The sequence below is a fragment of the Sinocyclocheilus rhinocerous genome, unplaced genomic scaffold, assembly GCF_001515625.1.
Source record: "Sinocyclocheilus rhinocerous isolate Xijiao unplaced genomic scaffold, SAMN03320098_v1.1 scaffold1874, whole genome shotgun sequence".
Lineage (NCBI taxonomy): Eukaryota > Metazoa > Chordata > Actinopteri > Cypriniformes > Cyprinidae > Sinocyclocheilus > Sinocyclocheilus rhinocerous.
The window spans coordinates 1,500,552-1,516,840 of NW_015626862.1; the positions used below are offsets into that span (position 1 = coordinate 1,500,552).

A 16,289-nucleotide genomic window follows, 5' to 3' on the forward strand; every position below is an offset into this window, starting at 1 on the left:
CAGCATGGTGTGGTTTAATTCCAGGCTGCAACACAGGTCAGATTGAGCAGAGGACTCGTCTGGTTCCTGTGGTCTTGTGCCGATGGTCAACGAGGTCTTCACAGGGGATCTGTCTCTGGGGCTCATCTAGTTGACATGGTCTCCGCTGACATTCAGGGCTGTAGAGGTCGTCTCTAGGTGCTGATCCAGCATCTGGCCTGGAAATGGGCTGGATCCATGTGGCTACAGTGACCTCAGAATAAGAATGAAAGAGACTAATATTAGAGTAGATGCCATTATTCATACGATGTAGCGAGTACATCGGGTGCTATGGGAAGTGTTCCCGGTTCCGGTTGACCTAATTAATGCAGGCTAACAATCCTTTAACGGATTTGAATTATAGAAATGTGATAGTGTATTATATGTATGCCAGGTTAAAGTGATGGGTCTTTAATCTAGATTTAAACTGATAGAGTGTGTCTGCCTCCCGAACAACACTAGTAGATTGTTCCAGAGTTTGGGAGCTAAATAGGAAAAGGATCCGCACAATGTGTGCAGGATATTAAAAGCACTTACATTATAATATGATTGACTGTATTTGAATTATTATAATAGAGCAGCTATGGCTGGGACAGGATTCAAGTATCACTCAAAGCTTCAACGTAATCATGAGTATGTTAAACCAACTTTCTTTTGAGCCAATCTGAAGATACAGTAGGGTGACCATACGTGCCATTTTCCCAGGACGCGTCCTGGCCAGGATTTCTATATTGCCTAAAATATCTAGGTTTTGGCTTTGTTTGCGTGTGCAGACCGATCGGTGTATGACATCAAAGTACCATACAGACGGTTATGCTTTCGAAACGCTCTCGAGGTACTTTGATGTCAAACACTGATCGGTCTGAGCCGCACTGCTTTTAAGTCGAACACACCTAATATGTACGCGTAATTGCATCGCTTTGACCGTAGATCCCACCTTCTCACACGCCATGATTGGTCCATTATGTACAATGCTTGCATGTTATTGATCAAACTACTTTTCGATCATTACCTTCAGCAAGCATGAAAACAGGAAAACAAAGCCAAAACAAATCCTGGCCAGGACGCGTCCTGGGAAAATGGCACGTATGGTCACCCCAAAGATACAGACCTGTACATTCCAAGAGGAGTTTCAAAGTATTAAAAAAATCCAGAATTGTCAAAACATCAACAATTAGATTCAGCTAATAAAGGATAAAACCAAGGCTGAATTCAAAATGGCAGAAATAATACTAGCATGTAATTTTGAATTAAGCTAATGTTTGGGATTTTATGTATGTTTAATATGTGGGGAAAACAAGGAAAATTAAGTTTTAAAAACCAACGAGAATCACCCAGTTGCATGAGCTCACACTTGCGCAAGTCTGGAGAATCATAAGTGTTAATGAAGAGGGAGGGACTATAGCTAAATAGCTGAAATCTGTAGAGTACAAAAAGACCAAAGGGCAGCATCTCAAAGAGTGTTGAGTCAGTGTTGTGCTCCCAATTAAACTGATCCTAAATGTTTAATCTGCTCTTGTACCTTTTGTTCCAGTGACTGTCCAGTGTATAAGAGATGGTCAGTTTGTGGTAGGTTTCCTCAGAAGTTTCAGTTTCAGAAGCCAGTAGCGAAGGCTCAGCCTTCTGACAAATGTGCTGTAGCTGATTATGAGCAGATCCAATGTGGACAACCTGGTATCAGTGGTACTGAATGTGAAGCTATCAACTGCTGCTTTAACGGACAGCAGTGCTACTATGGGAAGGCAGGTAAGAGTGTTGAGTCAGTGTTGTGCTCCCAATTAAACTGATCCTAAATGTTTAATCTGCTCTTGTACCTTTTGTTCCAGTGACTGTCCAGTGTATAAGAGATGGTCAGTTTGTGGTAGTGGTGGCTAGAGATGTTACGCTGCCTCGACTGAGTCTGGATTCAGTCAGTCTACTGGGAGGAAACGACCCACCTTGCAGTCCTGTGGGGTCCACACCTTCCTTTGCTGTATACCAGTTCCCTGTGACTGCGTGTGGCACAAGAATGATGGTGAGTAGCTGCTTATGGTTTTATTCTGCATGGCCTATGATGGACTGGATGCCTATGGTGTTGCTATTTGCAGGAGGACAGTGGTTATGTGGTGTATGAGAACCGAATGACTTCCTCGTATGAAGTGGGGATGGGACCATTTGGTTCCATGACGCTGCTGGGCAACTTCAACCCCCAGTCCACTCAGTCTACCTCAGTGGGACCTTCTGGTTCATGGGTTAGTATATGGTTTACTTTATTTAGTTGATCTGAGGCCTTTCCTGACGGTTACTTTTTTTTCCCTTTCAGATGCCCTTACCATGATGACCGTTACCTGACCACGTTGGTTCCAGTGACTGGATCATCTGGTCTTCAGTTCCCAACCCACTACAAGCGCTTTATTGTGAAGATGTTCACGTTTGTGGATCCAGCATCACTGGCTCCTTTGCAGTTCCACTGTAGTACAGCGGTGTGCCATCCATCTTCTGGCTCCTGTGAGCAAAGCTGCAGCAGGAAGAGTGAGTTCTTGGTCCAACTTGACTTGAGGAACTGAGAATTTATAAGTGGCCTTCACACTTCTAACATTTCTCTTACAGGAAGGGACACTCATGTCACAACCATCTCTAGTGAGCAGACTGTGGTTTCTAGTGGAGAAGTTACTCTGATCATTAAGTGGACATCTGAGAACAGTATGAAATAAAGGCAGTTCATGACCCCTTTAAACCAATGTTCCATTTGCTTTTGCTAGTTCAAACATCCCGAGTCCAAGCTTCTGCCAAAGCCATTTACAGTAACTTTCATAAATCTTTGCCAACCACCAGTTGCTAATCTGGAGCACCCATTCTTCACATTCCACAAGGTACCAAATTAAGGGTTATGATTAACTTCTGTCTAGTTGACTGGAATCTTTGTGTGAATTTTTTTTTTTTTTTAATGGCTGTACTGATATGACACACTGCTATGCCAGGCCTAAGTACTATGCATCTGAGTTTACTTGTTGACCATATCTGATGCTTTTCTCAGTCATGCAATTACAGCTATCTGCTTACATGGAAAGACTTAAATTAACCATTAGGCCACAACTGCCTACACAACTGCTACTATACTTTGCCTTCATGTCAAAAACACTTAAAAAAAAATAAATAAATAAATCTTGGTTAAAATTGGCTGTTAATGTGTCAAACTGTGCCCAAGTCTCTAACATTTTCAAGCTAGACCCATTAATGTATGTTATAAAGCTGGTGCTGCTTTACACTCTTTTTGAGAACAAGATGGTGCTGCGTATGGCTGCCTTGGTTTGTAGCTCCTTGGTACTTTTACTATTTTGGTTTGTTTGTCCTATTTTAAGTAACTTTTTTTTCGATCAGCTTTACTAGGGACAAACTTTTTTTATTATCATTATTGCACAGTTTAAAATGTAATACCAAAAATATAAATACAATTTATATACAGTGCAGGGAGAGGCAAAAAACTGTAAGTGCCCTGACCAGTCAGAAGCGTGTGGATCCATTTGCAGCTTTTATTTAGAATAGTCAGACAATACAGGGTCAAATACCGGCAAGGCAGAACAGCAGAGACAAGGCAGAGACAGAATCGTGTACCAGACGAGAGATCGGGGCAGGCGGCTATCAAACAGAGTCCAGGTGAAACAATCCAAGTCGGGGCAGGCAGATAAGAATCAGGAAACAGTCCAAGATCAGATGCACAGAAAACAAACACGGGTATAACGCTCGGAAATGACAGCCAGGGCAAATCAAGACTTCACAGAGAGTCTGTGTGTGTGAGTGGCTTATATGTGTGTGTGTGTATATGAGGTGCAGGTGTGGATGAGCAATTAGTCCCAGGCATGAGGGGTGATGGGACTTGGAGTCCGAATGGGAATGGTTAATATTCGGGAGACGGTTCCCTCTGGTGGTACGGGAGCCTCCTCTATAACAGTAAGGGCTTATTTAAAACCTCCATCTAAACTTTTCACAAAATTTTAATCAAACTAAATTAACATACAGAAATGTATATAGCTACATCCAAAAAATAAATGAGCAATGACATATAAATGTATCAGCGTATATATGTACATACTTCTATGAATGCATACATGCATTCGTCTGTGAAAAGTGCATACTGTAGATATGTATATATAAAGTAACAAATATAAATGGCAAGAAAATGATTTTTTACCTTTGAAGCAGTTATGAATTCCACTGTATTTTAATTATTTAAAATATATAAACATTCTCAATTCAGTTCTTAAAAGCACAAATTCTTGCTACATATACAGTACATGGTTACAAACTGACCAAACTTACTTGCTGTGTAATAACTTGCATGATTGTCGTCTACTTGACCAGATGATGGCAGTATTGTGCTACAACTGTGGATCAACATATTGTAGGCAACAAATAGGTGCATGCAATATACCTTCACTTTATATGTGCTCCGTGTGTCAGCTGATGTTCCTATAGACTGTAACAGATGTCATTAAACAATAAAACACTGTAAAATCTCAATGAACCTCTTCATCCATTAAAAAGACAATGGCTTTAGTTTGAAGTCATAAACAAGGTATATACTGGAAGATTTTGCTCAGCATGTTATATTTGAGGGTCACAAGAATACTATTATTTGTGACTTGCTAACAGAAATTGACTGCAGTCTCTGGAAGAGAAAAGACTGTCAAGGGTGAGACAGTAATAAAGGAGGAGAGCGTAATGAGCCAAACTGCCACTTCATATCAGTGTAACCTTCAACTCTATCACCTCTGGAGAAAGTGATGGCTGAATGCAGATCTGACCATGTGGAATAAGCCAACAGCATTGTGACCCACTCTTAGCTCTGGTATGATCAGAGAGATCATGCTCTTGTCTGGTTGTGTTGACAGTTAAATTGGTGATTTGAGACATCTGAGACTTCAACAGCAATGTTAATTATCTAGAAGTTTTCATATACTTTAAATACCACAGAGCCATAAAAGAACTGCAGAAATAAATCAGTAGATATCAATTGGTTTCACTTCATAACCAAGGTTTTATATTGGATGTGGTGACCAACACAATATTAAAATAGTTTATCATACAAAATCACAACAAAATTGTCCAAGCAAACATTTAGATACGGCATAACTCCACTGGCCCAAAATGCAATGCAACCTGATACACACTACCATTTAAAAGTTTGAGGTCAGCAAGAAAGAAAGTCATACTTTTATTCAGCAAGGATGCATTAAAAGGTATAGTTCACCACGGTTTCAGGTCCCCATTGACTTCCATAGTATTTTTGGTTTCCATACAGTTTTGAAAGTGAGTTCATGATGCCAGAATTTTCATTGTTGCATGAACTATACCTTTAAATTCATGGAAAGTGACAGTAAAGACATTAACAATGTTACAAAAAAAGAATCTTGAAAAAAAAAAATTATTAAGGTTTCCACAAAAATATTAAGCAGCGCATCTGTTTTCAACACTGAGAATTGTCAATAAATGTTTCTTGAGCGGTAAATTAGCATATTAAAAAGATTTCTGAAGGATCATGTGACACTGAAGGCTGGAGTAATGGCTGCTGAAAATTCAGCTTTGCATCACAGGAATATATTGCATTACACTTGTATTAGCGACCAATGAATTTGTGCCAAAATACCATAGAGTTTGACTGGACACACAGCCTTTGACATCAACAACAAAATATATGGGAATGGTAAATATATGGTAAATGGTAAAATATTTTTAGATTTGCACTGCTTTATATTACATAAATATTCATTTTAATTCCATTTAATATCTAGTATGTGCTGTTTTATATTCAAAGTACATTCAAACTGCATGACTTCTGAAGACTTTTCTCTTTTCAACATTCCTTACAAGCCACATTCTGAGTCAGACAGATTCCTTATTGCTCAGCCTTGCTTTGTTGCACATTGTATTTTGTTGTCTAGGCAGCATCTCTGAAGGTCCAATGAAGACTTTGTAGCGGTTTCATTCTTTGCCAGAATGCCATTCTGCAATCACAAGCATAAAATCAGGGTGAGTCTTGCATGGGCATCAGCTGACACTGGTGTCAAGCCCAAAGTGAAAGGCCATTTTCTGCAGAGACGCCGGCCTGTTCTCGTCTCTCAAAGACATGAGAACAATCAGCTTAGGATTCAATAAAGTTTGAAACCCTACTGCTGCCTTCATATGGGTTAATAAAGATGAAATTCCACTCAGGCATGATACTAAAGGAAAGAGGCAGTTGGGTGTGCTACCCTCCCTCTTCCACCCAGCCTCATTTTGGAAAAGAATTAAAGAATTTTGCCTGGCTCAATGTCTTTCATACTTATTAGGAGTACCACACAGCCCAGAGCTAACAACTACACACAAACAAACAAACAAACAAACAAACAAACAATAAATAAATAAATAAATAAATAAATAATACCTTTGCAACCCTTGCAAACACATAAAACTCTTTAGCATCATGGTGGAAAGTTTATTACAATTTTATATTGATTTTATGTTATATTTATAACACTCTGTAAAATGATCAAGTTTGGCTTAATTTGTTTCACACAAATTGGCTGAAAAAGTCAACAAGAAATGTTAATGATAAATCAATATATATATATATATATATATATATATACACACACACACACTATACACACAAAAAAGTGAGGTATAAACTATATATAAACAGAATTGCAAGATATAAAATCACAATTTTGAGAAAAAAATGGCCAAATTGTGAGATATCAACTTTGCGAGAACAAAAGTTGGAATTTATGTCTCACGTTTTTCTCAGAATCGAGAAAAAAAAAAAAACTGAATTATAAGATGTAAATTCGAAATTCCGCACTCAGAGGTTCAGATACAAATGCTATAAGAATTCTTTTGTTCCTTTGGCGACAGGATTGTTAAACTCAAATGTGAAAAATATAAGGACATGATTGCTTACAAATGCAGGAATCTTGTTACGTGGTCTATCTGTATTTGTGAGATATCAACTTTGCGAGAACAAAAGTTGGAATTTATGTCTCACGTTTCTCAGAATCGAGAAAAAAAAAAAAACTGAATTGTAAGATGTAAATTCGAAATTCCGCACTCAGAGGTTCAGATACAAATGCTATAAGAATTCTTTTGTTCCTTTGGCGACAGGATTGTTAAACTCAAATGTGAAAAATATAAGGACATGATTGCTTACAAATGCAGGAATCTTGTTACGTGGTCTATCTGTATTGCCCAAAACAAATTTCCCTTATGAGGGATAAAGTAAATAATAATAATAAATAATAATAATAATTGTGAGAAAAAAAAAGTCTTATATAAAAAAGTTTATATCTCACAATTCTGACTTTTTTCTCTCAGAACTGCGAGATAAAATTGTGAGATAAAAAGTCACAATTACCATTTTTTTTTTTTTATTATTATTCTTTGGTGAAAATAGACTTCCATAATATATTTATATTATTAATGGCACAAACCATTACCTATATTCATGTAGTGCCAAATGTCAAATTCTCATAAGCCCATCATTCAATGTCTAAACATAATTAAAACATAGTATGACTCAAGATATAACACATATATAACAATATAACAAGTGCCAGTTATTCCTGATCCAGCAAGCAAAGCATTCTTAAGTTCAAACACTCAGTTGCTCTTGAAAGCCACGAGACTCCGGCTATAAGGGCCGGACCATTGAACAGACCAGGTACTGTTCCTACTGAGCCTTTATAAGCACAGGGTCAAGTTAGCAAGACAAAGCATGCCACAAACGGAAGCTACAGTGCATTCGCTGTTCTTCAGTTTTCAAACAGAAAGTAACTTTTCCCAGGACTCATGTTTGTGGTTTTAACAGCCATTTCAATGTGACTCTGAATGCAAACTTCTGCATTGTGCCTGACAAAAGAGCTCACAAAAGGAGAGAGGAAGTGGATCACGACATTCAGTGCTGAGTGTGCACACACAAAAAGTCACATTTTCATGCCACAATTTACTGTTTGCACAAAATCAAAACCTTTGTCATCATTTACTTTATTTACTGTTGAGAGCCCTCTAATAAATTGGCAATGGCAAATGCCATTGTCAGTGGCAAAACTACTAGTATAATTTGTGATTTATGTGTTGCTAGAATGAACAGCGACATTTTTTTTCCACTGGAAAAAGAAACGTTTGGTGTTAGATGATGATTAAACCTTCATTATTATATATTTTTTTCTCATTTCTTTTGGCTAACCAATCTGATTTTAACAGCATCATGAGATTAAACAGGACAGAGACTCAGCTAGTTCCCTTGAGCTCTTCCTCTAGTGAAAGTCTTGCTGTAGTCTTCATTTATTAACACAAGCCATCTGTCCTTGTGTTCTTCAACATATGTGTTAAAATGTGAATGAAGCACCTTTTTACAGAATTTACTGATGCATGATAAAATAAGAATAGTATAGATCCCAACTGCAACCTGCAATCAGAGTTTCACATTATATGTTCAATGAAATGTACTGTAAATGTAGGTTGATAAGAGCCTTTACATTCCTATATGCAATGATCCACTACTTGATTGTTCTCATGTCTCTCATGTCACTCCCGAAACAGAAGATAAGGAGATACTGATAGAGTTCTCATTTGATTTTCAATTGAAAAACAGTTCTGAGAAATGCAAGGTTGAAGCAGCCACAGCATTTTTAAATATATGAATCTAAAAGCTAATAAATCTGAATTAGCCTATTACTTACCTTACACTCAAATGTAATTATAGGCTGAGTAATTGCAAGTTATACATTTTTATCAGTTCATGCATTCGCTGGGAATCAAACCCATGACAGTAGTGTTCCTAGTGCAATGATCAACTGTTTGAGCAATTTCACAATATAGTGTAAGTATGCAAACTGAGATGTAGCAAACCTTTTGAGCACATTGTATAAATGTAAATAGAGTGCTGCAGGGATGACATTTTCATAGGCTAAAACCTGATAACATTTTAGCACTTCTGGTTCCATCGTGAGTTTTCTGAGTGGGCTTTTGGATAAATGCCTGAAATAAGGTGTGCAGTAACCCATTTAAATTTTCTTTTCTTTTTTTTATGTTTTTACTTGCCTTTTGCAAGGAGGTTAACAAGTGGCTAAATGGGACTACAGAGGTTGTCAGGGACATTAACATCATCATTTTGTTCATAAGCACACTCTTGCAAACTATTCTAACTCAAACTTTCAGGGAAAATGTTTTTTTTTAAACAAAAACGTCTGTGGCATAGTTCATTTATAGCCTACGGCTAGTTTTTTACTTCTGGTTATTGTTTTAAAGCTTCAGAATTCATAAACGTTGAGTAAGTGTGAACAAAATGTGTTAGAATTATAATCTCTTGTTGGTCACAAGAGCTTATTTTCTGCAATAATCCAAAAGCCAAAGGAAAAATTGGGTTTTGTCAAGGGAACCAGGGTGATGTGAACTTCCTGGTTGGTCTATAAAAAATGTATCATCACTGCAGCACTGGGACTAGCATGTAAATAAACACTGCTTTCTTAAAAATTCTGAAACTTAAATATCTATACGAAATGAAGAAAACACATTTGATTTTGAACTAAGCTACATGAAAACAGGTCAAGATCTTTGTAATAATTTCTGAACTGAATTTAATCAACTGGTATGTAATCCCTGCCTCAGCTCATAAAATTAACCAGCATATTCCATGAATTCCAATTCCCTGGGGGCTGCCATGGTTACACAATCACCACAGTAATCCACAGCTTAAATAGTGCAGTAGGTTAAAAAGGCCCATCAAAGCAATAGTTTGAAAACTGAACAGGCTCTGATGAGGGTTTGCCCAAGCATAATGAGGCCCTGTAATCAGTGTCGGGTTGACCTATGCCGTCTCTAGCATTGACCTTCCCTGTTACAGCTCTTTAACTTCTAAAGTAGACGCAGGACTGCCAGCCGAGCTGAATATATGTGACAGCAATAGCTAATCGGCCAGTGAGTAATCGGTTATGATTAGGCCCTTGGGTCTCATATGTTTACAGCAAAGGACATTTGGCGGTAAAAGGAGATTTGTAGTAAACAATGCATTCTGGGACAATTCACGAAACCGCTATTTTTGCTAGATTATAAAGTAAAATAAGGGTCATACTACAAAATGTCTGGAAATAAAATAAAAAATAATAAAATAAACAGAACTGACCCAGCATTTGAGATACTCCCCTGGCTAAACTAAACTAAACTAAACTAAAATAAACTAAACTAAACTAAACTAAACTAAACTAAACTAAACTAAACTAAACTAAACTAAACTAAACTAAACTAAACTAAACTAAACTAAACTAAACTAAACTAAACTAAACTAAACTAAATAAAATAAAATAAAATAAAATAAAATAAAATAAAATAAAATAAAATAAAATAAAATAAAATAAAATAAAATAAAATAAAATAAAATAAAATAAAATAAAATAAAATAAAATAAAATAAAATAAAATAAAATAAAATAAAATAAAATAAAATAAAATAAAATAAAATAAAATAAAATAAAATAAAATAAAATAAAATAAAAATAAAATAAATAAAATAAAATAAAATAAAATAAAATAAAATAGTGGACAGAACTGAACCCAGCATTTAAAATAATCTCCAGGCTGTCAAACTCATTACCATAAAATGAAATGAAATGAAATGGTGGACAGAACTGAACACAGCATTTGAAATACAGGCTGTCCCATTCCCAAAACAAAACTAAACAAAAAAAACAAAACAAAACAAAATAGTGGACAGAACTAAACCCAGCATTTTAAATAGAGGCTGTCGCATTACCATAATATTTTTCATTTCATTTATAAAATAAAATAAAACCAGGACAATGTCTTCTGCTCACCAGTCCAAGAAGGGAGACAAAGCTTTCTGAGATTTATGTGGCTGTCAAACTCCGGCCCACCTCAGCACAGCCTTGTGTGGCCCACGCTTAAAAAAAAGCCATCCCTGTGCCGCCAGTGTGGCAGGGCAAATATTGACCCGTCCCTGTTACAGATGAGTCTCTATGGGGAACGCTGAAGAACACGGTTGGCAGAGCACTGATGAATGCTGATCAGAGCATCTCAGCCTGTCGTTAAAACAACCTGCCAGAGTTACCACGGTGCCCCTTTATCGCTGTGTCAAATTTCTGGCTCCACAATCCTTTCCACAAAGCATTGTTAGCCATCAAAGGCAGTGTAGCACTTGAATGCCAATGACCACATGAAGCGGGGGTCAAGACAAAAGAACTAGACAACATTTCATAAGACCCTCAGCGGAGGCAGTGAGCAGCGAGGGGTCTGAGTGTGTATGGGGCCTCTGAATGGGGTACAGGGATGGAGATTTAGACTGGAGTTTATGCATGTTTTTTTTTTTTAGGTGAACAGGTGACCATGCTTATAACTAGAGTGATGTCTTAAAGAATGACAAGTTATATCAGGTAAAAATAACAAACTTTCAAAATATTGAAAGCAAAACTTTTTTTTTGTTGATGCTTCCAGGATTAAAAGGACAGAAAAAAGGCACAAAATCACATTTTTGAATTATCTTGCAAAAGATGTAATATTTAATTTTTTTCTTTGTGCAGCCACATAGAATAGTGGTCCAATTAAATAAAAAGATTTTTCTCTTTCATTTTTAGCAGCAGATTTAGCCGCAGGTTCAATTTTATACAAACAAAAGGTCTATACAAAATTATGCATTTGAGCAACTACAGTTCCCTTTCAGTCGGTCACTACGAGTCACGTCGTGACCGACGAATTGAGATCCCAATTCGTCAGTCACGACGTGACGTCTCCTTCAGGGAACGAGGGTTACATACGTAACCGAGACGATTACAATCATTTAAAAAAATACAAATAAAATCAGTATCAGTTTTCACAAGTAAATCCCTTTAAAAACCTTTCAAGAACTATGTAATGTTTCACCCCAAAATGAAACATTTGTTTATTATTTAAATCAGCATCAGTTATTTTATTTCAGGTTTTACTGTAATACTATAAAAAATACTCTATAAAAGTAATAAAATGAATTATTTTATTGTGATAATGAGAATTTCTAGGGGAAATGTTTATGCTTAAATGGATATAATGTCACAATGAATGTAATGTTACAATAATAAAAAAAAAACTTTAATGGTCTTAAATTAGGCTTAATTTTATTTATATGAATGATCATTTCAAATAGCTTTTTTTCTCCTTTTGGTTTTGGGGTGAGGTGAGACATTTTCCGGTTTTCCTGAGATTCACTCTTGTATTATTATTGCTAATATTCTTTAAAAATCCCTGATTTTTTTTTTTACCAAAAAAGTTTCAAATCATCTTTTTAGAGAGTTGATTAAGTTAATATCAAGTAACTTCCAGAACTGTAACATCAGCTCACTCTTTCTATCTGTCTGCCTTCGCAATACACTGCGAGTAGATCTCTTGATCCAAAAAGTGCAGAGCACACACCTGAATCGTTTTGCATGAACCCTCACATGTGAGGTTTAATTTGTAGCTCACCATAAAATTGTTAAAATACTTGTCAAAGACTTTACTCTGTGGCTGCTCGAACCTAAGAGCAAGTTCATGCAAGCTGTGAGGCTGAATGTCATCAATATCAAAAGCCTCAGTCATAATGTATTCCAGCTTCCACTTTGACCTTTGTTCCAGGTTTGCTTCTGTGAGATTTAAATAGAACTGCCAAATATCCTTTGGAGGAAAAGAGAGAGAGAGAGTGATTATTAAAAGGGATGCAATAGAACAGCCACACTTTGAGCTGGCACCTTGATTAAAACACACCATGTAATTAGAACTGACACTACCATTAATCATTCAGAAACAGGAATTGCTCTAGCAAGAGACATAGTGGTGGTGAAGTAATGACCTTACACACACACACACACACACACAATCATTTATTAGAATTAAGCCAAACATTTAGCTTCAAACAACTCAAAATATCAGAATTAAAAGACACAAGGCACTAATAATTGTAAGAAGCATGTGCTAAAAGTAAATAAATCAGTGCCTGAACTTGCTTGTTGGTGGACACTTACCAGTAAAGCATAATCCTCAGGGTGGTACAGATATGCACGGACGCCAGGATTGTTCGAAAATGGCTCCAATAGACTTTTGATAGGTGTAACAGCAGGTGTGACAAATATAGAGTTCACAGGTTTCCCTTGAATAAATGCATAAATGGTACATACATCAGTATGTTCAATGATATGTTCCCATGGTCTATCTGGATCACTTACTACAATTGCCAAACTGAGCACTATACTGTACGTCAGAGAAAGCAGATTCAAATATTGCATTCATCGCTTCCATTTTCATAAATGAACTAGAGATATATCAGTAATGATTTTTTTTCCATATGTGACCCTGGACCACAAAACCAGTCATAAGGGTAAATTTTTCGAAATTGAGATTTATACGGCATATGAAAGTTGACTCATGTTTCGATCAAACTGCCCAAAGTTCAGACATTTTTACAATGTAATTTAAACTGCAAAATAACAAATAAACTGGATGCCACTCACTAATGAAGTCATGAGAAAACAATGTTTCAAATGTTTGTCACTGCATGTTTGTTTTTTTATGCATTTATTGAAAAAACTGAAATAAAAAATAAAATAAAAAGTAAATTGGTGCAACAAATTGGTGTGGAAACTTTGAAATTGCAAGTAAATTTCACAAACAATAACAGAGAAACAAGTAACACATTGAATTAAATGTAAACTTTAGACGCACAAAAACAGAAATTGTATTTTCCTGTAAAACATATTCCAATATTTTTTGTTTTATTTACAACTTCAAAAAATAATTTTTTGCAATATTAAGAAGGTTTTTTTTTTGGCTCTTGATTTTTCTTTTGGATTTGGATTCTTTCTGATTTTTTATGTACTGAGGTGAATTTTGTTACCTTGGTGATCCAACAGAACCATTATGCGGTCTCGATGAGTGTGACCGTAGAACTGACCCTGAACGACGTCACTGTAGTTCCGAAATATTTTGACCAGTTGCTCATTGTAGCTTTCTCGGACGGCTGTTGTATTTATAGCATAGGGTAGGGAACGTGAGCAATTACATAGACCTCAGAGGGACAGATGAAATTACGGTCAGCAGTCACTCACACACCACTGCTGTCACTTACATGGACATACCACTATGCAACTGTTAATTTACAGTCTTGTAATAAAATGGCCCCATATGATCAGTGCAGCGGGTTCTTTCTAAAATTAAAATGCCTTGTAAAATCAGACAGAATATACTCACCATCTCCATTTTTTGTCTTGATAGCTCAAGCGTTCCCTGCAGCCACTGGAACTGCCCAGCAGGGTCAGTCATATTTACAGTCACTTGATTTGGACTGTAGTACAGGTTTGTGTTGAGACTCACCAGACGGAGGCCGGGTTTGATCACAAGAGAGTAAAAGCCACCTTCACACAAACAAGTGATGTACAAAGAGCATTAGCTCAATACACTGTCGCAGCTAAAGTTCACTGTTAAGTGTGTGCACCACAGTTACATAGAGAAAAAAAGTTACTAAATTATTAAATAAATAAATGAAATAATTGTGGAAAAAATTTATAGGCTATATACATTTATTTGACAGGCTTTGGATTTAAATTTATATAACATATAATCTGTTGCATCATACTGTTGTTTGCATCAAAGTATTTTAATAAGGCTAAAACCTGTGCTGACCAAGCAGCATTTATTATCTCCAAATAATTTAAATATAAATTTTCACATATGTAGTAGAATGTCTTCTTTATAAGCAGTTACCTTTTTGCAAAGTAGCTACAGCTTCTGGATTCAACCACGGAGACCAGAGTTTGGCTACAGCATCGTAAATCGCATTTGCAGATGCTGGCAACTGATCCTAAAAAGTTTTAAAATGAGATTAACATAATAATAATAATAATAATAATAATAATAAATGAAAACAAACAAATTAAAACACAGCATAAAATATTTAGAATTTTCTGAATACTCAACATTTATAAAAAAAAATCTTCTTGAGCTGTATCATGCATCATATAAGTAATTTACAAATATTTTAATTATAAATACATATATATATATCATTTTTAAAATATGTTCAAATTTGATATGGTTTCAAAATATTAATATCATTGTTAAAACATATTATTGAAATATTCAAAAATGTTTCAAAATATTACCGTTTTTACTGCATTTTTGATCAAATAAATGGAGCCACTTATGTTTGAAATATTTTTCATTGCATAATTGTTTTTGTGCATTTCTATTTTGTAAAATCGAAATACAGTAATAAAATATAAATATACTATTTATACAACAAAATATTTATATCAAATATTTGTGTTTTAAAAAATAAGTTGTAAGTCATTTTCAGTGTATACAACAGTATGCAAATATTCCATTCAAACAACCTGAACCTAAACCATGTGCACTTTATTTGACCCCAGAACTGTTGTCTTGGATTTAATTCCCAGCTAAGAACTCTTGTTGCCCTTGGGATTGAAATACCTGTGGCCAGTAGTCGTGGTTGCCCAGGGCAGGATAAACTGGCAGCTGTGGGAAGAACTGCCGTATGGTGTGAGTCATATTGGCAATAACATTGATCACCACATCAGTAGACAGTTCTTCTTTCGGGACGTGTGGAAGGCTGTCTCTGCAGTGAGGTGCATAGAATTTTAAGAAAATTAATAAAAACATAAAAGAAAAAAAAAAACATGAAGTGTTCATTAGCTCCGACATTAAATTATCTTCCAGATTAATCTAACCAAGTAAAATCACAAAACAGCTGCAATCAGTAAATGAAATTCCTTTATACCCTGTCCATATAATGAACTCAGGCTGCAGGTCTGCTTGTTTCATGTAACTGAATGCTGAGAGAATAAGCTGGTATGGGGAAATCACACAGGAAATCACCAAACACTCCTGGGTCCAATGCAGGAATGCCCTTGGAGGAAAAACAGACTTTGGTGTGGTCTTCTGTGACATGGTAGGTTGGATCCAAATGCAGGTCTGAGATATGCCAGAATTTAGCTGGAATTTAAAATGCTTATGTTAAAATCATTTCACAAATATGTAAATTACTCCCCTTAAACACTGACATGTCAAATATTTTGTTGCACTCGGGAGCTATGCAAATATTTAATTTTAGATATTAGATATTTAATCTTTATTTAAAAATGAATTTTTTAAATTTGTTTTTTGACTTAATTTTTATATACATTTTTGACTGTTAATTAATATATATATATATATATACATATATACATATACAGGTGCATCTCAATAAATTAGAATGTCGTGGAAAAGTTCATTTATTTC

The 16,289-nt window shown here is 35.7% G+C and overlaps 2 pseudogenes; one reads left to right on the top strand and one right to left on the bottom strand.

Annotated features, from left to right (window-relative positions):
- LOC107717011 (zona pellucida sperm-binding protein 4-like) overlaps window positions 1-2,711 on the top strand; it is a 13,095-nt pseudogene extending 10,384 nt beyond the window's left edge.
- A 9,571-nt stretch (window positions 2,712-12,282) lies between these two features.
- Window positions 12,283-16,289, bottom strand: part of LOC107717139 (acid sphingomyelinase-like phosphodiesterase 3a) — a 5,277-nt pseudogene continuing 1,270 nt past the window's right edge.